This window comes from Cavia porcellus, unplaced genomic scaffold (genome assembly GCF_034190915.1).
Source record: "Cavia porcellus strain 051 isolate PalLab524CR breed Dunkin Hartley unplaced genomic scaffold, mCavPor4.1 scaffold_18, whole genome shotgun sequence".
NCBI lineage: Eukaryota > Metazoa > Chordata > Mammalia > Rodentia > Caviidae > Cavia > Cavia porcellus.
In genome coordinates, this window is record NW_026947501.1 from 49069783 (window position 1) to 49092975 (window position 23193).

Consider the following 23193-nt stretch of genomic DNA (forward strand, 5'->3'; position numbering starts at 1 on the left):
GTGGAAGCCATATTACGTTCAGAATTTGTACATTTTCCTTACACCTAAAATCAGCACCTTGTGGATGCCACCAAAGTCTGCTGCCAGCTGAAGCAGTAGCCAGGCTTTTCTCTCTTGGCTGTAGGTGTCAATTGCCTGGATCATTGGGCCCTGTGAACCTGTTTGTGAACAAAAGCTTCTCTATCTTGCTGCCATTCTGGAACCTCATGTGGCCTCTGTCACCATGCTGGAGCATGGCTTTCTGTAGCTTTTCCATCTGAGCAAATTCTTTCACTTTTGCCCACTTCCTGGGATGCCCCGGGGCCATCTTTCTTATCTCTCTGTTTCTCCTCAGGAATCAGAGTCTTAATTCTGTCTTTACAATCCACAGCATTCCTGGAATTTTCCTTCTGGCCAAACTCACAGTATTGCAAGTTACCCTGCAGGGCTCTTTGCTCTTGATTTGCAACATAAAGCTGGCTAAAAGCCCCCAACAATAACCATGCCACAGCCTCAATATTCTATTGCTTTGAAATTTCCTTTTCTAGACTAATCAATCCATTGCCCTTTGTTTCAGTCTCAGGCAAACTCTCTAGGCACGAGCAAAATGCAGACAAACTTTCGCCAAGGCATAACACACATCATGGGGAGTCCAACAACCAATGCAATCCTTCCCAGCAGAAACCTCTCAAGCCTGGTCTTTACCATGAGGCTTTCTATCAGCATTCTGGTCTCCTGAGCTCTGACCAGAATCTCCACTACAGAAGAGCCTAAGCTGCTCCAGCTCTGTACATCCAGGCAACATGTCTGAACCTTTCCAAACTCTGCCCACAAGCCATTTCCAAAGCCTCTCCAAAAACATGGTCAGGTATAGTCACTGCAAACAACCCCAGTCCTCAGTACCAAATTCTGTCTTAGTTACTTTTTACTCTTTGCTGAGACAAAATACCTGATCACCAAAGTTGGGGAAGGAAAGGTTTATTTCTTACAGTTTTTGGAGATTTCAGTCCATACTCAGTTGGCTCCAAAGCAGGATGGCACAGCGAGGGCCCAGTTCACAGGTGCTGCAAACAGCAAGGAGGAAACAGGCAAAAGAGGGAGACACACCTTCTTCCTGCCATTACGTCATATCCTGGCTCCACCCCGAAGCCAGCCCCCAACATAAATCATGACATCTCTTTTCCTTTGCTTTTGGTTTATAGTCTTGAAAACTTTTATGTGCCCACTTAAAATCACTTATTTGAAATTGTCCTTGATAAATGTAAGTTAAATGAAATACAACTTCTATGGCCCAAATAACAGAGAGCTGTGGGCAATTGGATAATGATCCTCAAATATTTTACAAATCAGACAGTTTCATGTGAGCTTGCTCATCAGAGTAGCCCAGGTCACAGCTATGTACAAGTGTTAAAGCTGAAACATCCCTGAGCTTACTGTATGCCCTCTCAGAACCCAGGAAACTGCGACGCTAGACTTTACTATAAAGATGGTTGGGAACTCTCAGTAATTCTCACAAGAGCTAGCAGGGAGCAGATTTCTTAGTATTCAATGAGAGAGCACCTTTCTATCATTATTAAAAAATTTTTAACAAAGACTTCTCAAGAACGGAAAAAAATGAACATGTAGGTGCTAATACATGATAACTTGAAACATGATATGATTTTCCTGTAAAAAATTTTTAATTAGGGATTTCCAAGCTGCAAATACATCTTTTAAAACCTGAATGTCACTGTGTTTATTCATTGTTTGAGCAAATAGTATGTCTATTTAAACAGGATGGCTTACATTTTCCTCACTGGTACTACAGATCTCAGACTTCCTCAGCACTGACATTCTCACCACCTGTTTTTTTTCTTTAGCTTTTTAAAAAACTAGTACATGCTTGCAGTACATGCTGTTTACAGTCATCTCACCGAGTAGGTTCATGTACATACTGCAGCTGGTTTCTTTCTATTTATTTACTGTTTTAAATCTGTTCCCCTTGCCTCATTTTTCCCTCCCACTTCCTCCAGTTTCCCATTCCGATGTTCGCGCTTGTTGCTGTTATTAATCTTAACCCACGTCATAGGATAGGATGTTTACAATCTTTGGGGTTATTGGGTTCCTGTGCGTGACTGGTCTTTATTATACTCCCCTCTCCTCCCCCTCCTCTTCACCCCTTACCCTTTTCCCTTGAACTACTTCCCTATTGCAACAGATTCACCCCCAGCCCTGTTTTTCTGTCCTTTATTATTCTCTGTTGTACTTTGTCTCACTTTATGAGAGGTACTGCACGGTGTTTAAGCCTGTGTGCCTGATCTATTTCAGTCAATGGTATGTTTCCCAGGTACCTCCATTTTCCTACAAATCTCTCAAATGTGTCATTTTTATAGCCAAGCAGTGTTCCAGGATACAATGGTACCTCGGCTGACAAACTTAATTCTTTCCATGATTCTCATTGTAGAATTCATTCTACACCTTTGAAATTCAGGTGCAACTAGAGTCATGGGATGAATTCTGTGACTGGATTATGGAAGGAAATAAATTTTGAAGCAAGGTACCACTACATGTAGACAACACCTTTTCTTTCTCCAATCATCTGTTAATGGTATACAGTCTGCTTCCAAGATTTAATCACTATGAATTCTGGTGCTATTAACATGGGTGTGCACCTATCACTGTAGTATGATGCATAAAATTCTTTGGGGAAGATACCTAGCAGGGGCATTTCTGGGTCATGTGGAATTTCTAATTTCAATGTTGAGAACTCTCCACACTGACTTCCATAATGGTTGTACTGGTTTACATTCCCAACAGCAGTGGAGGAGGGTTCCTTTTGCACCACAGCCTTGCCAGCATTTGTTATTACTTAACTTCCTAATAATTGCTATTTATTCCGGAGTAAGATGCAATCTTAGGTTTGTTTTAATTTGCAATTCTTAGTGGTCAGAGATGTTGAGCATTTTAAAATATGTTTGTTGACCAGCAATATAAGTATTTGCATATGTGAAATAATTAAATCATAACCAAAAACTTTTGAGGCTACCGTAAGTCTAGAACATAGTATAAAATATACATATTAATTTCACACAATTTGTGACTGTAACCCACTTTAGTCATCTTTGATTTTACTTTGGGTGCAAACTGTCCGTCTAAACAGCAGTGAACCTTGATTTTCCTAGCATCAGAATCACCTTCTGTAGTTTCTAGGAGAATTCTAAAATTTGCATGGAAAATTAAAACACTTAGGAAACCCAAAACCTTGTTAAGAAATATAAGGACAAAGTTGGCGAATCTTCACTACTTCACATTGAGACAAAATATAAAGTTATAATAATGGCAATAGTGTGATTTTGGTATAAAGCTAGACACATTGATTAAGGCATCAGAGTGGACACTCCAAAAGAGACTAAATACACACAGTGCATCGATGTTTGGTAAAACCACCAATGCGAGCTAATAGGGAAGTTATGTTTTTTGGAACACAGGTTGATGAAAAAACTGGCCATTTGGAAAAAATATCTTTCACATTATGCATAAATATGGAATCAAAAAGGTTTATATTACACAATGGAAAATCTTCACAACCTGTCAAAACATATTTTTAAGCAAGAAACAAAAATCACAAGTCATGGAATGAAAAATGACGAACTTGGACTTCATTAAATTGAAGAGAGTTTCTGTTCCTCAAAAGACACCACTGAAATTTAAACAGATTAAGTGGGCCACAGTGTGAGAGGAGCAGACACAATTCAGGGGTCTGATGAAAGATTTGCATCTGCTGCTCATAAACTGGTCTTAAAACTGACCAGAAAAGGCAAAGTAGACAGTTTTGAAAAGTCACTTTTAAAACATTGAAAGTGAGATTTCACAAAAGAAATAGATATCATCGGCAATAAATACATAGAAAATAAACCTGAAGCTATTATAAATATAAATATATATGTTATTTATATCAATAATATATATCAATATGTATATTATTTATATCAATATAAATAATGATTCCACTTTGAAGAGACTGGCAACCCCAGGGGAGGGCGAGCTGTGTTCGGTCCAGGACTCTCCTGCATCGCTGACAGGAGCAGAACTGCAAAACTTGCAGTTTCTGACTGAACATTTACCATTTGGCCCAGGTGTTAGGCGCATAGAAAGATCTATATGCAAATGGACATAGAAGCTTGATTTACACTACTTGAAGACTGGAAATGACAGCTGTCCACAGATGTGTAAATGGGTGACAAAGTTTCTTTCAACAAAAAGAGAAGAAACTACTCAGATTGTGACACAAATCAACATAAGGAACCAGAGACTAAATGAAGGAGGCCAGATTTAATGGAGCACCTGCAAAACCAGTGATGACCTGGGATAGAAGATGGGGGGCGGGAATTATTCTGTAGGGAAGTAGGAGGAGAAATACACGTGATGCCTGAACTATGATGATCATTTCGTAGACTACACATTTGAAAAGCTTACCGAGTTTCACTCTTAAAATGTGCATATGATAGCATGCATAGAATATATATGAATAACATAATAAAATAAAATTAAAGAACATCCGCCACAAGACCTAGTAATTCTACCACTAGTATTTGCTGAAGAGTATTAAGTCCCATGTCCACAAAATCATAAAATAATGTGTATGATTGCTATATTCAAAATATAGCAAATGTGTGCAAAAATGTAGACAAATCCAGCATGTCTATTAACAGGAAAATGAATACGAAAAGCAGAATGAGAACTACTCAGCAGTAGAAAGCAGGTCAGCCTGAAGAATCTCCTTCCTGGCCCGGTGCATCCCCAGAGCAGCATATTCAGTACCTGTGAGTTCCTTCCAAGTGAAAAATAAAGCCCTTCTTCCCTCACATTATGCCAAGCCAAGGAAACCAAACACGGAAGAGGACATACAATATTCTACGTTGCACTTACATGAAGACCAACCATAGGCAAAGAATAATCTGACATGCTAAAAGCCAGAAAGGATCCAAAAAAATTGTGTGGAAAGAGGTGGGAGCTTTCTGGGAAGGAGAAATATATTCTGCGATGTCTGAGATGGAGAAATCTGGTCGGGAACAACAGTGAAATCTCACTCAACTGCGCATTTGAAATCATAGCTTTTAATTCATGGTAGCTGTTTCTCAACAAAAAGCAACAAAATAAAGACTAGAAAGTCCCAAAATGCAGCAGGAAGACCACGATACTGAAGGCCAGATTCATGTTGCAATCTGTCACAGCCTAAGAAATCACCACGGGAGGCTTGCCCGATATTTGTCAACAAGCTTCTCATAGTAAATGATCCGTAAAGGAAACTGTGGATTCCTTGTAGAAAATAATTACAAGCCCAAGTTATCTTCACAACTTTCAGATAGTTTTGTCTCTAAATGTATGTCCATTTTTTCCACTTAAACTTAAGGGCCAGCAGCCAGGTTGATGTCTGGTTTCGTTGCTGAGAGTAAAGACATTTACAGTATTTAAAGAGGATGTCACATAGTACGGGGCAACCAGAAAGACACTGCACTGTGACAGGGGTGGGTCTCTCCAATCAGGTCAAGCTGGAGAGCAGACAGATTTCTGGAAAAAGAACAAATTCTGCCTCAAAACTGCAACCTAGAAATCCCACCTCCGCTTCTCACCTGCTGACCTGCAGGGTCAGTGTCAAGCCTGAAATGTCAACTCCTAGTTCAATCTCTAGATGCCAGGTGGCTTGTGAATTCCAGGCTTGCCAGTTTCCAAAATCACAAACCAATTCCTTCATATAGATGACAGCCAGCTACTACCTAGGCAGACAGACAGACGGATGGATGCACAGACAATCTGCCTTTGATTCTGTTTCTCTACAGAAGCTCCAGCAATATCTGTCAGGGACCAGGCCAAGCAGACCACAGTGGTTTGATCTCAGTCTACTTTCAATATGACCACGGTCAACCACAGGACAATGCTGAGAGTGACTCAGGTCTCATTTAGATGCGCTATCTGTTGAAAAGCAGAAATATTCGTTTGCCATGTGCTGCTAACACTTCTGGGAAATGGGCTTGCTCATACCTTCTGTAATTCTTTGTCTTGCAAGTTCCAAAGGGCGGATGTGTCCTTCCCTGGGACATGACAGGAGCAAGAGAACCTGACTTGGTATTGACCAAGCACCTCCATGGTGCTTCCTCTGGGAAAGTCACTGTGGAAGACTCGGGAGCAGATCCAGCAAGGGACCATGCTAACCAGAAGGAAGGGCTCCTGGCTCAGGACAGGCCACCGGCCCCAGAGCTGGTACCTGGCACAACTCTTGGGGTGTGCAGTGCCACATCTCCCTTCAGTCTCTACCAGCAGGTGCAAACAAACGTAAACGGTTCACATGTCTACAGCCTCGGAGCTCAAATAAAAGCTACAAGCAGTGGGAGATGAGAAAGAGGGCAGCAGCCATTACTGGGTCTCAGGTCGAAGTCCTCGTCTCTGAGTGGTGAGAAAGTACTCCGCAGGAAGCAGCCTGCTCAGGGCCACTGGTGCATGGGTAAGCAAGGAGCCCCAAGTCCTAGTGTCCAGTCTAGAAACCCCACCAACTCTGCCCGAGCTGGCCTTTTCAGAGCAAAATGCTGAACCTCAGACTCCAAGGGTGTCTTTCCCAGGCCACCTCTGCTGGAAATACTGAGGCTACAGCAAAATCCAAACAGAAAGGAGGCACACAGGATTCCAGCCCTTGTGGATTTGCACCCTGACAGGAAAACCTAATAAGCTATGTAAACAAGAAGACATTACTTATAAACTGGTCGAGGTGGGATACGCCTCTGTTCCCAGCACTCTGGGGTATCTGAATTAAGATGATCTCTTTGCAGGCTACACACTTATAAAAGCTTGTGGAACTGTTGCTGGAGTTCACGTCAGTGCACTGTGTGACACTGTACGTCCTCTTGTATGTTTGGTTTCCTCCCCCGAGGAGGCTGAGGAAGGAGGATTGTGAGTTCTAGCCCACGCTAGTGAGATCTTGTCTCAGAATTCAAAAAGGTTGAGGAGTCTAGTGCAGTGCTGGCACCCTACTTTTGTTCCCCAAACTTCCAATAAGCATAAAATATCTTAGATGCTGAAGCATTTAAGTAGAAGAGTGTAGAGGGACCATCCCTCAGAACAGCCGCGACACCGGTCTAACAACACAAGGAGAAATGGGGTGCATCATGCACAGGTGCCGACTCCCCAGGGTGAAAGCAATCAGTAGGCACTGTCAACACAGACCCATAAAAATAATTTTAAAAAAGAAAAGGACACAATGCAGGATGAAACTGTTAGACCGGTGTCGCGAGGAAGACTCCAAGGGCCTCGCTCTCATGTAAAAACAATGGGGTTTTTATTATTCCGTGTACACGGGGTCCTCCAAACAGGTGGAAACGGAGAACCCTGAGTTGGGGCAAGGCTGGTGTTTTTAAGGATGAAAACCGCAAAGCAAGCAAGCATTGTTACAGAAGCCAATCATAGCAGTTAGAGCAGAACAGTTGGTGATTTGTCCATTTGTGATTGGTCAGATCATGAGGGGTGACCAGTGGGTCAGAGTTGATTAACTGTCTTGTTTTGCACAGCTTATTTCTAGGTCACCTAGCTCCTGTGTGGCTTGGTTCTGACATACTTCCCAATCTTGATTAGCATAGTCAGCAGACTTTATCTCTGAGTTTCCTGACATAATTACCTTACTTTAGCACCACAACCTTTCTATTTGTAGAGGGCAACAATGGTTAACATATCAATTGGGTAAGATTTTACAATTCTTTACAGAAGAGAGCATTGATTAACATATCAATCTTTTACCCAGGGGAAAAGGAAGACACACATTTACAGTTACAGGTATTACTATGATATAAACGAAGCTATTTCTGTGAAGAATGTACAATCTAATACAATCTGATGCAATTAACACAATTTGTGACGGGGCTACCAGATAGAGAAGACCCAGGATGTCAGGAGCTAGTACCTCAGGCCTTTGTTTTATGGCCTTTAGGAAGTTAAAACTTAACCTAGTTGGATTTGAAGGGAGAAGGGGAGGGGAAGCAGCAGATGGAACGAGCTTTCTTCGTCTCTTTAAAACAACCCACTGACATATGGTAAGATTCTTTTATTTTCTTTTTAGACCTGCCCTCTTAAATTTAATTAAAAATAATAAGGGATACAGAAAAGGGGCTTTTCGTTGATTGGTTTTTGTTTCTGTGGCATCTGCCCTTTTGGCTGTGGGGGCTGAGGCCAGGGCCGCCTGCAGGCCCAGCCATGCTCCACCACTGCACTCCACTGTGGTCTCCAGAAAGAGATTTTAAAAAAAGAAAATCAAGAGATCCGAAAGCCACCAGAAAAAGCCCACAGGTGTGTCAGCAGGGATCCTGCCTTCCAGCCTGGTGACTCACTTGTGAACAAAGGGCAGCCCCTACTGGCCGGTTCATACTTGTGTGTGCTCACACCAGCAAGCCATGCCTCGCACACTGTGGGGTGCTTTCACCCTGGGGAGTCTGCACCTGTGTGTGACCCATCCCACTTCGCATGCCTTCTATTACTTTGGAGTCAGATCCCTTCAAATGAGGAGGCGATCCCCGGGCAAGTTCTCTTCCACGTTTGAATTGGTTTTAGGGTGTTTGTTTCTTTTTCTTTTCCTTTTTTTGGTGCCTGCTCTTCATAATAACTGCTTTCTGGGACAATAGTCACATTTTAGAAATTGCTCTATCACAGTATATGTGCTTACTGGAAGAACTCAGTCTTAGCTACTTGAGGCAGGCGGTACCCATCCCAAGCCAAGGGGAAGGAGCTCTATTTGCTCCAGGAGCACCCAGCTGCCCAATTTCTCCTCTTCCAGTGGAGCCCTCATCCTGGCAGCCTCAGCTGGGGTTCAGAGTGGCCCGATGTTCAGTGGTGCAGCCCGTGGTTCCTCCATCACACCTTGACTACCAGCACCTGGGCAGGCACAGGAAAGCACTGACCGGCCGTGAAGCATGGATGCCCCCTGGCACCTGGCACCCACTGTGTCAGGGGAGACATCCAGAGGCACAGCCCCGAGAGTGGGTCCACAGCTATGGATACCCACAAGTGGACACTGCCCTGGAACTGAGCTACCAGCTATCCACCCGTCCATGATGTTTAGCGGGCATCAGCTCTCCCCTGTGTCTCCAGATAGAGTCACCATCCCTCCATGTGCAGGTCAGTCTCACTCAGCCCACAGCCAGTGCTGGGAACTCAGCCTCCTGCCCAGAGGCTCCTGGTTCACGTTGCTGTGGGAAGCCCAGGCAATCCCCACCCCTAGTGTTAATCAGGTACACAGAACATGAGCCCCCTGGACACTGGGTGTCTTTCTGAGTCCCCAGAATTACCCTAAGAGTGGCAGGGTGGGTTGTATGGAACATACTTGGCTCAGGGTGTGGTGGTGATCACTGCAGCTGCTGCTCTTGTGACAAATGTGACAAGGACTAAGGTCCAAGAGGCGGTAGAGTTTGCCTACCCCTTCCTGACCCCATTTTTCCATTCTCCTCTGATCTCAGCCCAGTCCTCAGCCCTATCCTTTTCAGGTTTCCTCCAGTCAAGCAGGTCCTGTCCTTCCCTGAGCACAAGGCTGTACCACAATTGTACCAGGCACCCCCCATACATCCTCAGGTTTAGCCTCAGCTGTTCTCAGCGAGGCCTGCCCTGTGTCCCTGTCTGTCCTCCCTTGAGGTCAGTTTGGCTCAAAGTTGCCCAAAACTCTGGAGCCCTCCCCCCATACTTTTGCATTTATCTGCTTTTGCATTCCAAGAAAACTGAAATATTGGAAGGAGACAGAGCAATACACACCCATGTAGTTGTAAGGCAAACTGTTTAAAGGACAGAGGAAGGATTTTCTTGCAGGAAAAGTGAGTCTCTGAAAGCCAAAAGCACTATGTTCATTTGAGATATGGCAGCACACCGCCGAAGACAGAGGCATCTAGGTGGGAGACTTGTAGACCAGCCTCCTCCAACAACCTATTCGGGAGCAGTGAGCATCCCAGCTTCTGCCGGGACCCTGAAACATTCACATCAGCAGCGCGGAGCCTGTCTGCTGGGCAGAGATAAAGGCTCCCAGGGCAGGAAAGGGAAAACTAAAAGCAATTGGGTCTGCGTTCCTCAGGCTTTTATGGTGCTGTTGTCTCAGTACAGCGCTAGCTCTTCACATCCCTGGAATCTTTAGAAGCCACCACCAAGCATGGTGTCAGCTCCAATATGCAGGTTTGACAGGTAAGAAGCCCCAGAGTTGAGAAATAAGACAAACTACCAAGAAGCAGGGACTGAATACACACAGATCTACCTGTGTCGAGTTTGTCTTTACTCCTTTATCAGAATAGGGAGAAGAAGGGGCTGGGGCCAGGGGAACATCAATGTTTGGCTTAGATCTGGAAGGCAGGCTGCTGTGGCCACAGCCAAGCTGGCTTCCCCTGTCCCTAACCTGGAACAGACAGACAAGGAATAGGGACGCCCGGGCACACACTGTGCGGCTGGTTTATCACATAGGTGTGTTTTCTCCATTCCCTGGCAGCGGATAATGAGTGATAGATGGCTGTGTGGGAAATCATGTTTCTGATAGACACTGTAGATAAACAGCTGGGCTTACCATCTTCTCCTTGCTGTGGATTTCTGAAGCTTTTGTGTGGTATTCAGAAGTAAGGAGAAGAGATGTTTTTCTTTCTTGGTGGGATAGGGATCTTGACACAGGACAAGGGAGAAGGGGAGAGACTGAAGGGCAGATGCTACTCAGATTGCTACTCAGACATGACACAGATGTGGTATTTGAAAGGATTTCGCCCCAGATGGAACACTGTAGCCTGAGGGAGGCTGGGAGGTGGAACCAAGGAGCTCTATCTTGAGGTCACCTCTCCCACCCCTAGGCAATTTACCTGTGGCGCCAAATGAATACCAATGGGCTACCAGCGCATCAGTAATGCCCCTTAGGCACCACCCCAAACCTAAGCTACATGTATGCCCCCACACCAAGGTCTGACGGAGAGAATGCCAGACCCCAGAGGGTCATGGAGTCTCTCTCAACATTCTTAAAATAAAGGCCATTTTTATTTCATACTTCTTATCTTTTTAGCCATGCTGAAAATTCTATCAGATGGTTCCCGTCTGCACCGAAAATTCTATCAATATTTACATACACTACATGTCAACAGGTCATCTTTCAAGTGATTTTGATGGTTCTTTTTTTGGATGCATGGAAAACTTTGGCTTTCATGGTGCTGAGCAGCTTTTGAGGAGCACAGGATGGGACCGTCAGCCCAGGTCCAAGCCGGTGCCATGGCAAAGGTGAAGGCAGCGAGCAACCACCCTCTCCTGCCCCAGCTCCAGCAGGCCACACACCATCCTGCTGGCCCCTGTCTTATACTTCCTGTGCTTCTCAGGACCACGGTCTGAGCATACTTTTCCACCTACAAACCTTTCCCTCATCCCTTCTGGCCATCCGCCCCTCCAGTCAGGAGTCCTTCCTGTCCCACCCTCTGGGTAAACTCCACCTCTGGATTTTGGTGGATCCAAGAAAAATCAGTCTGGAATATAAGGATTCTAAATGTAGGCTGCAGGCTCCCCACAGCTTTTGCCCTCAGTCTGATCTTTCCCCACACAGGAGCCCGAAGTTCAGTTCTACGCACACCAGATTTGAAAGGGTATCATCTATTGGTCACTTGGTTTTCCCATGAATAATGTTATTTTTCTCTTGAGCAGAGGTGAGAGCAATAACTCTTTGAATAGAAATTTGAATAGAAATAGTCCATTCTGACCCCTTTAAAAGACATATTTTTCAAACAAAACCAAACAAAACCCCAAGGCACTCACCATCAGCCAGGCATCCTTGAGACCTTTCTTCCTCGCCTTCCCACCCAGTGTTCATCAACCCAACAAGTCAATTTCTCTAATAGCTTTATGCAAAATTCAGTAGCTTCTCTATCTTTAAAAACCTCCCATTTTCTTTATCAGTTAAGATGCAGGAATCCAGTGATTGATAAACCGGAAGTGATGAACTTTCTGGCTGGCAGGCAGCATCTGCAGACTCATCATGTTCTCACTTCTGTTTGAAAGCTCTTTAACAAGGCCTCACTTGCAGCTTAACCTTATCTCCTCTGTCTCTCACCTTTCGCCCTATTCTACTGCCTTTGGGGTGCATTTCTCAGAAAACCTCCCCACGCCCATCTAGGTTCTTGTGCCCTCCCGTGCCACCAGAGAGCAGGTTGTAGGTGTAACCTCCCCAGGGCTGAGCTCTGGGAGGAGCTCTGCACATTTCTGCAGCTCATCTTCCTGTGAGTCCCTGCATTGAACTTGGGAAGATTCTGACAGATGTCGGCCTTGCAAGAGGACACCAGTTCCACGGACATGGATCTTGTGCGTGCAAGCCATGGAAAAGGCAGGAGACTTGGAGAGGTTATGACCCTGCCCAGGGGAATCACTGGCCCAAAGCCAAGCCAGAAACAACAAGCCCAGAACTGAGCCCTTGCCTGTAATAGACACTTTTATGGATGTGTACTTCATCTGAATTCTATACAAACTAGTTTTAATTACTTTCCTAAATGTTGGTGGCTTTTGAACAATCAAAACAGGCCATCTGCCTGGCCTCTAACAAGGGAAAAGAACACCAGCTTTCAGCACATCCTGGTTTTTCTCTTTCCAGCTGTGTGGCTTTAGGAACATTTTCCAACTTTGCTCTATGTGTTAAACAATGGTCACTGCTGCTGTCCATGCACACTAATGCTGTCCATTTTATCACATGTCCACCCAATGCTCTGCACAATTATGTTTACAATTTTTTAAAAGAATGCTCCAAAATGTGTTTCAAAAGATGGACTTGTTGATGGCATGTGTCATCTGTAAATGTCACATTTGAGTCAGGCCAGGAGTGCAGCTTGGAGAGCAGGCCTCACGTTTAATATGTCTCCTTTCATTTACACCATGTCAAGATTCCTGCCCCACCAAGAGACACCAAACACCTCTTCTGCTAATCATGGACATCACACAAAAGAGGCAGAAGGTCACAGCAAGGAAAAGATGGTGCTATCCAGGTGTCTCCTGTGTGGCCTCTGTCAGAGGGGTGGTGTTTCGTGCAGTTATCTTGCATTCATTGTCCACTGCCAGAGAACTGGAGAAGTACAGTTAGCTGAACAGTTCTGAGCAGTTCTTACCAGATGTACCCAATGCTGCAATTCCACAGTGACAGGAAAGCAGGAGAGGCTGAAATCCTGACCTGAGGGGACATCAGACTAGGGAAATGGGACAGATGCAATGCAGCATTTAATCAACCTGAAGTGTGGGGTGTCACTAAGACACAGCAGCCAGCAGAACCTCTTTGAAAGCTGAAGTGGGTTATTGAGAGTCTCTACCCCCTTTATCAGCAGTGGAAATGTTTTCGTCTTCCTGATTTGGTTGAGCTATTATTCAACCCTAATCTTAGGTCTCTTGATATCTTTTTCCACTGCCTGATTATTACACTATTCAGAAACCCAAAGGATCTCTGCTACGCAGTGTATCATCCAAACCATCTCTGTTACTCTCCGTGATGAACTGATGCACTTGAAATGGGATCAAGATGACTCAAGTATTCTGAAGGTCCCTCGCAGTAATTGTTAAATTCTGGGCCAATGCCCATCAAGGTCCTCTAGAGTTAGCACTAAAGAGGCCATGTTCGATCAGAGATACAGATGTCTACATAGCCATGATAGTTTCAGGACGTCTCTCCCAATTGATAGGTCTCTCTGAGAGGGCTTTGCCTGGTGTGGCCAGAGTCCCTGGCTGATGTGGCCCTATGCAGGGGTGGGGAGCTGAGCCTCTACAGGAGTCGCCCGATGCAGCCTTGGAAGGAAGCATTCCTGGAGGAAACAGCCCCCCGATGACAGGAGGCTCAAGAACACTTATGGCAGCCTGCCACCCGCAGACCCACAGGGCAGCTCTTAAGTGTCCAACCTGAGCAACTGGAAACAGAACAACAGACTGGTGCTCCTGAAAGAATAATGAAGTGTCTGAGATCCTGTGTGTGTGTGTGTGTGTGTGTGTGTGTGTGTGTGTGTGTGTATGTGCACGTGCGCAAGTCTAAATGGAAAAGATATCTTTGCTCTGTACCCAAACCAAAATGAGCTGTGGTCAGGTCCAAAATATTAATTGTGTTGATACAGGAACACTGAATCCTTGTTGAAATATCACATTGTACAATGACTGCATGTTAATAAAATATTTTTTTAATTTGACTAAATTCACAAGTTTGAGAAATTGGCCAGTCTGCCTTTTGCATTGGAAAACTAGTCCCACTCACTAGCGGTGCCACTCTTGTGACAGCTTGGACCCTCCATGACCCCAGCTGATTCCTGGACTCCCTTTCTCCCAGTCGTTTTTGTCTCTAGCGTAGTGTCCTAAAGCCCCATCTCTGTTCTGCCTAGTATCAGCCCAGAACTCAAGCTCTTCCCAAGTTGGCGTGAGAAATTTGTTTACACCAAACATTCCAAAACTATGGTGCCTCCAGCCAGAGGTTTACATCGCAGGTGGCTGACCTGGTGGCCTCCAGGAGCCTCAGCCCCTAGGGCTTCGTCCTGCTCTACTCTCCTGGGAGGACTTGCCCATTGTGCTGACCACTGTCCCCAGATGGAGTCAGCCAGACCCATCAAGGAGCTGGGCAGCTGGCGAGGTTGCACCTCTTTTAAAAAGAAGCTGAGGCGTGGACTCTAACCTATTTTCCTCTGTCGTGCTGGCTTTTGGTTCCCCTGCCTGTCTGCATGATGACCCTTTTCCCCACATCTAGAACTTTCTGTGCTTTCACCTCCTTGCTATAACCACCAGCAATGTTAACTGGTAAGATATGCCAGTGATCTCCAAAGGAGCAGCGCTCCTTAAAGAGTAGAAATGTCCCAAAGGCTCATAAAGGGTTCCCATCTGTATGAAGAAAAGGAAGCTGTGGGACTGGAGTTCTAAGTGAAAGAATTCAAATCAAGACTATTAGGTCACTAGGAATTTTATTGGCCCATAAAGCCACAGTAAGTATGTCTTCCCTGACCTAGACCCCTGCCCTCCTCACCACCTTTAATGGAAAATGACACTCAACTTTATTTCAGGTTCTGCCATAGGAAGTTCATTCAGATAGCATGTGTTTCAGCCAGCGGCAAAAGAGCTCCTGCACTGGGCTTTTTTGGTTTTCTTAGAGCAGGCCACCCTGATGACCACCTCCTGTGATCCCAACATATTCTGTCTCTCCCTAATGTAGACATCACCAGGAGCCACAGAGGTTCAGGAGCTTCATACACACCTTCCCCTCTCTCTAGTGTTTAGGAAATGTCCTTGTTGAGTATCACAGAGGCGAATGATTTGAGACTTGGGGAACTGGAAACCATATGGAAACCTATGTTCACCTGGGAAAAAAGTAACTGGACTCTGAAAAACCTGATTGCAATAGTCTCTCTCTCTCTCCAGGCCTCTTGTAAATAGTAAGAGTATTAAGAGTTGGGGAGGGGAAGGAACATAAAGAGAATGGAGATGGGTCATGTGAAGACCCCAAACCCCATCCCCACGTAATCCTCATGCGTTACACACATGCACAAATAAAAATAAAAACAAACAAGGAGATCAACATCTACCCTCATGGTGCTAAGTCATCAAAACCTAGAGCTCTAGAAAGTTTTCTCTAAGGCTGCTAAAAATTGGAAGACGGCCTTTATTTGTGGAAAGTCTCCTGTCCTGTAAACACACAGAAGACATTATGTGCTGAGGACAAATGCAGGTATCTTGAAGCATTCTAAGAAAATTTAGACTCAAGAAGGAAAGAGGGTCATGGAGGCAGAAACCTGGTTCTGGAGAGAACACAGACAGGCAATTCAGAAGGTGATTTAGTCACCACTCCAAGATGTCTGGCTTCAAGGTCTCATCCAATTCTTGTGAAAATCACCTTCCCCAGCTCATGACACATCTTTCCAAAACGACTCATTTCCCAAAATAGTTCTGCAGCTATATAGCACACATTATCTAACAGCTACTGCTGTAACATCTGAAGCCTGTAGCACTGAATTGCGGGGGGCCAAAATTACCTTAAAACTATCTATTTCCAACAGCATAAGGAGTGTTCACTGGAGAAATTTTAAAGCGCACCAAACATCGTAAGTGATAAAACCTCACATTGTAAAACAGAGCAATCATTTTTAAACATGTCCTCATACTTCCTAAGAGCGTGCAGGTTAAAATCATTGCGAGATATATAAATATATATAAATATAGATATAGATATAGATATAGATATAGATATAGATATAGATATAGATATGTGCACAAATACAGGTAGGTATGTAACAAAAATAAAAATTTGCTGACAGATATGTTAAGACATGTAAATGGAAAATCCTATGCTGCTATTTAACAAAATCTTTCTAAAGTTAAACTGAAGAACACATTAAGAATTACAAATATGGGCCAGGAATATAGCTCAGCAGTTCAGCACCTGCCTGGCAAGCACAAGGTCCTGAGATCAATTCTTAGCACACAAAAAGAATAATGACTCTAGGGCTGGGTTTGTCGCTTGGTGACAGCATGGTTGTCCAGCATGCAGAAGGCCCCCGCTCTGACCCCTAGCACCAAGAGAAACACAGCAAAACTAACTTTTTATCGCACATCACACATCACAGGCTTAGGAGGCAGGAGCTGGCACAGAGAAGGCTGCTGAGGCCTGACAGGCGGATGTCCTGGGTCGCCAGGGCGCTGGCGTGTGCACCCAGATTCCAGGATCGGGAGGCCTGCCTCTCACCTGTGTCCTCTCTGTCTTGACGCTCCGTCCAGGAATATTTCAGACCAGCCAGGAAAATATTAATAACCCGTCAGCATAGAAGAATCAGTGATCTCTGTTTTAGGTATTCTCCTCCCTCAGGCCTTGTGTGGTCAGAGTCAGGAATTAAAATGATGTGGAACAATCAGACAGCTTAACAGCAAAGAATGGAAGTCTGGGAGTCATATAGATTTTGTGTACGAGCTTATCGGAAGATTTTTTTTAAACAGAGAGTTCCTGTCTGAGAGAAAATAAATGTTCAATAAATATTAAGCCCAGTTAGTCTTCATTCATAGAAATTTCACTATATGCCCTACATAATATGCAATATAAAAATAAATTAAAAGCAAGGAACAAATTAAATTTCCAATGATTTAGAAGATTAAAAATAAAGCCAAGATTCAACTTGACTGGATGGAGGAGAAGCTACTCAGAGAAAATCATCTAAAAATACAGATCAAACACAAAAATCAACCTGAAATAAGAGACTACAGATCAAACAAAACACAGGCATAATATTTTACATCATGGTGAAGCAGCACAGAGGGGCCCTCGGAAACTCGGGCAGCTCACAGAGCAGGAGCTGTCCATCTGGGAAGTTCCCAGCAATCTACTAGATGCAGTAGCACAGCAAACTCAAGTCACTCAGCACAGATTTGGGGTGTAAGGCTGCTTGCCTCTTTTTCCTTCCTTCAAAGGACATTGCAGCCCGGCAACAAATTTCACTGGGACACACAGGGACAAGTGACCAGGAAGCTCTCTGAGCCCTGTGCCCATCAGAGCAGCTAGTAGGAGGCTCTAGCGACAAGGTTAGGAGCCACAGCAGCTGTGATGCAGACAGGGAGTGGGTTGGCACCACTCTGCCTGCCTGGCTCCCAGTGGCATAAAAGAAGGATTTGGAATTTAAGCAGCCTTGGGGCCATGACAGAGAAACCAGCGCATGTCCTGCCCCACTCCCAGAGCATCAGAGGGGCCAGACGAAGCTGAGTGGGACAGAGGAGGTTGTTCAAGGGCTGGGAGGGACCGAATGCACAGTGGGCAGGGAGTGGTCAGGCTGTGCCACAGCTCCCAGGGGAGAGACGCAGAGACACACATGGTAAGGCGAGGTAAGCAGGCCACTGAGCACTTACAGAAAGCTTCCGGCTGAAGACTGACCCAGCCCCACATCTGAAGGCTGAGATCAACCATGCACCCAGCACTGACCCTACTGCAGACTTGGGGGGTTTCCAGGACAGAGGTGTCTCATTTGGACTCCACCACAGAACTGAGGCACCAGTTTATGGTTTTGCTGTCTCCTTGATTTGTTTTACTTTTTCTGTCTTTTTTTTTTTTTTTTTGCTTAAATTTATATTTTTATTATTGTCTTGCATTGTTTGTCTGTTTTCTCTCTTTCCACTACTATCTTTCTTGATCTTTGCATATTTTCACGGCGTGAGCTTTGTCTCTAGTCCTCTTGGCTCACTTCAATATTCTTTTGCTTCTCCTTCACTCTTTCTCTCCTGTCCTCATCTCCGGTTTCCCAAAGCTCAGGTGATTATCCTGTGTCCTTCACCCTTGATTCTGCTATATTGCTCTTCAACTATTGCTCTACATTACTTTCTCCTATTCCTCTTGAGTTTCTGTCTGCAAACAAATACACCAAGGGTGAAATCACTGTACTATGGGGAAACTCACAGCATAAAGGTTCCTCGTTTATGTGGGATCTCGTTATATTACTGGAAATCTTGCTCCTCTGGTTAAATATACCAAATTAATAGTTACCAAGTTTGTCAGTTTGTAGGCTGTGCTCAACACTACTGTTATGGCTGACTGTACTCCTTTAGCCAGGGTGTCACACATATTGTAGTCAGTTGTTCTGCCTTGTTTGACAATACTGTGGTTGTCTGGGAATATAATCATCACCATAGTTCAGAATCAAAGGACAGGGTACTGAGCTAAATGAACACCAACTTCTCACCCCTAATAAATTCGCAAGGCAAGATCTTGTGACAGACACAAAGACCAAGAGCCACTACACCTGGAAGCCTGAGAAATAGACATTTCCTATGGAAGCCTCAAACTGGTAATAAAGCTACCTATCCTAAGAAATTTACAACATTGACAGAGGAAACAAATTAAATTTTAAAACATGGAAAAGGACAAGACGAAGGGAGAAAATGCAACTCCAGACCTCCAGCCCACCCAGGACAAGTCCATGGGATTCCAGAAGCCTCTCACATGAATTTTCTGAAATGGTAGTAGCTGGGGAAAAAACAAATGAGACAATAGAAAACAATTAAAAGTAATCTCTAGGATAAAAAAAAAGACATGATGATCAAAAGGAAGGACTTGCTCAGTGAATTTATAGCAAACACAGGTTAAAATATGGAAGAGCTTAGGAGAATGAGAGAAAGCATGAATACCCAACACAGGAAAGAAACGGAACACATGAAACACATTCAAACAGGTATCTGGGAGACAAAAGTTCTGTGGAAAACATACCCAGTCACATGAACCAAGGGGACATCAGAGCATCAGATACAGAAGACAGGACTGTGGTTAGGCATCATGAAAAGTGAGACTTCTTAAACTACAAGTGACTGTGAAAAATCAAGCCCACAGCTGCAAGATGATGCAAAGAATAATATAATATTGATAGAAGTCAATGAAAACAGGAGACAGCACATACAACATAAAAAACTATCCACAGAAATAATGGCAGAAAATTCCTGAGCATGGAGAAGTATTTGACATACAGATAAGTGAGACACACAGGCAGTGCTCCAGTTACCCATGACCCATGTTACCCATGACCAAAATAAACCTACACCAATGTATATCATAATCCCCGGAGAAATCTGAGGGGGGGACACACAGATTAATGTACTGAAAGAAAACCTCACCATAGTGTCTTTATTACATAAGATTGCTCAAAAAGGAAGCCTGCAGGCAGAAAGCAGGGGAAGAAATTCCCCGCTGACAGATGGTCACTAGAAGACACTGTGTTTAAAGGAAAGTCCAGTGTGTGGAGGGAAATGACACCAATCAGAACTCTAGATCTGCACCAAGACGGGAAGAGCGCTGGAAAGAGATGCTGTGCAGCTAAAGGGAAAGATTTATCACGTAGAGTTTCAGTCTCTTACAAGCTAATGGATCGCTGAACAGAAGGCTGATGACAGTGGGAGGCGGGTGAACGATTCATGCTGGAGAAAATGCACAGTAGGGACAGCACCACGCCACGAGGAGGCGGGAGAGGGGGAAGGTGCAGTGGTGCGCAGGCAGGGCGCGAGTAGACGGTCCAGTGTCACCTGTGGGGGGACGGTGCCAGCTAAAGATGTGCCCTGAACCCTCAGTGAGCAGCAAAATAGTGCAGCAAAGAGTTAGAGTGAGCAAGCCCATGAGGGAAGAAAACTGGAAACATAAAACCATACATCAATTCCAAATAAAACACAAAAATGGGGAACAAGAAAGGAAAGGTGTGAGAAACAGCAAAGGAATACCAAGATAAGAGTTTTAAACCCAACCAAGTCACTCATTATGCTAAATTCAAAGGGCCACAAAGCACCCCAACAAAAGGTACAGTCAGATTGCGTTTACGAAGGGAAGATCAAAATATGCTGCTGACAAAAATCTAGCTCTAAATGTTAAAAGGAGGAAGAAAAAGCATTGTATAGCGATGCCAGTCAAAACCTTGGTGAGACTAAGTAGATGTTAGAGCCAAATCATATAAGATCAGAAATAAAGAGAATTATTTCCCAACAGAAGGATTAATCTACCTATGCAGTACAACAATCCTAGATGTTTGTCTTTTTAATTATGGAGCCTCAAAATGCATGGAAACATTGCAAGGAAAAATAGAAGTCTTGAATTACAGTCGGAGAGGTCAGTATCCTTCTTTTTGTAACTGATGGACAGAAAAACATGGATATAAAAGGCTCAAAAATGCTCTCAACCGACTGGACGCAATGACATATACTGAGTTTTCTATCGAGCAGTGACAGGAGAGACTCTTCTCAAGTGCACATGGAGTGTTTATTGCCTTGAACACGATCAGGTCCCTAAGCCAAGTACGGATGAGCTCAGGAGGTCTCCAAGCATGTGAAAGATGTCACCGGACAATGAGAGTTAAGCCAGAAAATCGGCGACAGAAGGATATGGACAGCCTTTGGCAACTGAGCAACACACCACTGAGTCAGTTCTGGCTCAAAGAGGAATTCAGAAGCGAGGCATTTTGAGCTGAATGAGAGCAAAAACACAACAGAGCGACACTTGGAAAGTGTCTCTAAAGAGAGAAATTTACAACACTAAATCTCCATGCTAATAAAGATAAATATTACAAGTCAGTAACCTTAAGAGACCAGAAAAAAAATTAGCAAAGAAGAAACAAGATATCAGAAGAAAGGAAACCAGATAAACCTATGCAGAAGAAGATGAAACAGAACACAGGAAAAAAAAAAAAAGCTAGAAAAGTCTACACTCTAATTTCCCTTCAGATCGTATAACTGCTTTGCCTTTTACTAGAAAAGTCAAGAACACAAATAGCTGGTTTGTTGAGCTCAAATAAAGTTGATAAATCTCTAGACACACTGATGGAGGGAAAAAGAGGAAGAGACAAAGACTAACAATGTTAGTGATGGAAGAGTGAACGCCATTAACATCTGACAGGAACTGAAAGGAAATACTAGATGGGAGAAAGAACTAAGTGAAGGAATTTATGCATAATCATGATTCTTTAAAATCGTTTTTCTCTTTTCCCTTCCTTTCTTCCCCTTCCCCTTCCCTAGTCTCTCTTTCCTTTTGAACAATTTCTTCCTGTTTTACAATAGCTATTTTATGCTCTAAACCACATTTACTCTTACACCCGGGATTTAATGTAGTATTTGTACATGTGAGTCTGACTTATTTAGCTTAAATGTAAGGTCCTATGGCACATCCGTTTACCTAGAAATGTCTCAAGTGTACCCTTATTTATAGCTGAGTAGTATTCCACTGTATAAAACACCACATCTTTTTTATCTGATTACACGCAGGACACAGAATTTATAGTATTATTTTGTGATGGTCACCCAAGAAGTCAAATACAAGCAAGTGCAGGAAATCTGTCCACACACTAAAATCTCAGAATACCCAGCTAAGGGCCTGGATCCCATAGCAATGTCCTGTATGAGTCCAGCTGAATACCAAGAGCCCACGACAACACCTCCCACGAGCCCCACTGGAGGCCTGGAGCCCACAACAATGACTCATGCAAGTCTGTTTTATGGACCTGCACTGGGAAGGCCCAAAGGTCAGTGGTGTAAGCTAAAATGTTTATGCCAGCAGAGTGAAGGAGCTGTGCCAGTAGGTTAAAGGTTCTACACTGGAGCCAAGAAGTGATGCTCAAAATAAGGACCAGGGCTCCCCTGAAAAGTAGCATACCCATCCTCAACAAGGAGGTCCCAGGCTCCTCTGGTGATGAGAACAGCCGAGATCATATCAGGAAGCCGGCATGACAAGCTTCTCCTGGAGATTAAAAAGCACATGTCTTCTCCTCCAGAGCCAGGAAGAGATGCTCCATGTAAAGACCAGAGCTCCCCCAAAGCGAACCACAGCCACTCTCAGCAACAAGATCCTAAGTTCCTCTGATGTAACAGCCAAGTTCATATCAGGGAAGCCAGCATGACGAGCTCCTCCAGGAGAACCAACAGCTCAAAACAGCAACACTTAGGAGAACCCACAATGCCTAGCTTCTCCTTCTCCATGTCTCTATTTACGCTGGCAGCTGCCCTCAGGTGGTCATCTACACTCAGCACCATGCTGATTCAGTTCAGCTGGCATTAAACTGACCAGTTTTTAATCCATAACAGTGTGTCACTAAGACCACTGAGGTAAAAATAGCCCCCAAGCCTGAGACTTTCTGGAGTGAAAAGTGTAATTATTTCTGGCTCACATTTTCAATGAATCATGGACAAACTCAAACACAGGAATGTCTTAAACTTGGGGAACTTTGCAGTATATGCTAGTCTTTTAATATTTTTAAATCAAGAAAAAAAGATTTTTAAGACCAATAAAAAGCACAATTTATGAAAGAAAAAGGCAAATGACCAATAAATACAAATATGTTTTCTGTATCCTTCTATAAAAATGTATTTTAGACATCATATTTTTAACATATCCACTTGGCAAAAATCTGAGACTGTTTATGTTTGGCTTCTGAATAAATTTGTTCACTTTCAGGCACCTGTAGTTATAACAGGATCAAACCAGAAGGACTCTTGAGTGACCCTCATGAGGCCACCACACAGTGACAAATGTGAAGTGTCCCAGCATCCTGATGTAGCTCCTGTGTGGTCTGTACAAAGCACAACAGGAGGGTTTGGATGCTGTCACCAAGAGCCTGCCAAAAAGACAATGTTGCCTTTTTATTTTTTAGTTTTCTTTAATCTTTTTGAGACAAGGTCTGGCTATGCAGTTCAGGCTGCCTTGAACTCATTTTGTAGCCCAGGCTGGTCTGAAACTCACAGGGATCCTCCTCT

The 23193-nt window shown here is 44.0% G+C and overlaps 1 protein-coding gene across 14 annotated transcripts in view; it reads right to left on the reverse strand.

The window, feature by feature from the left end:
- The window catches only part of LOC100725851 (interleukin-1 receptor-like 1), a 60654-nt gene that overhangs the window by 17481 nt on the left and 19980 nt on the right, over positions 1–23193 (reverse strand). For 3 of the 14 annotated variants that reach the window (XM_063229762.1, XM_063229758.1, XM_063229760.1), the window contains one exon: positions 969–1043. The exons of 9 other annotated variants lie outside the window; for them this stretch is intronic. The gene's annotated coding sequence lies outside the window, so the exon portion shown is untranslated. Of the gene's footprint in view, positions 1–968; positions 1044–11751; positions 11855–23193 lie in introns of those variants that run through there. 2 more of the 14 variants (XM_013154531.2, XM_013154532.2) reach the window with 2 other exon arrangements.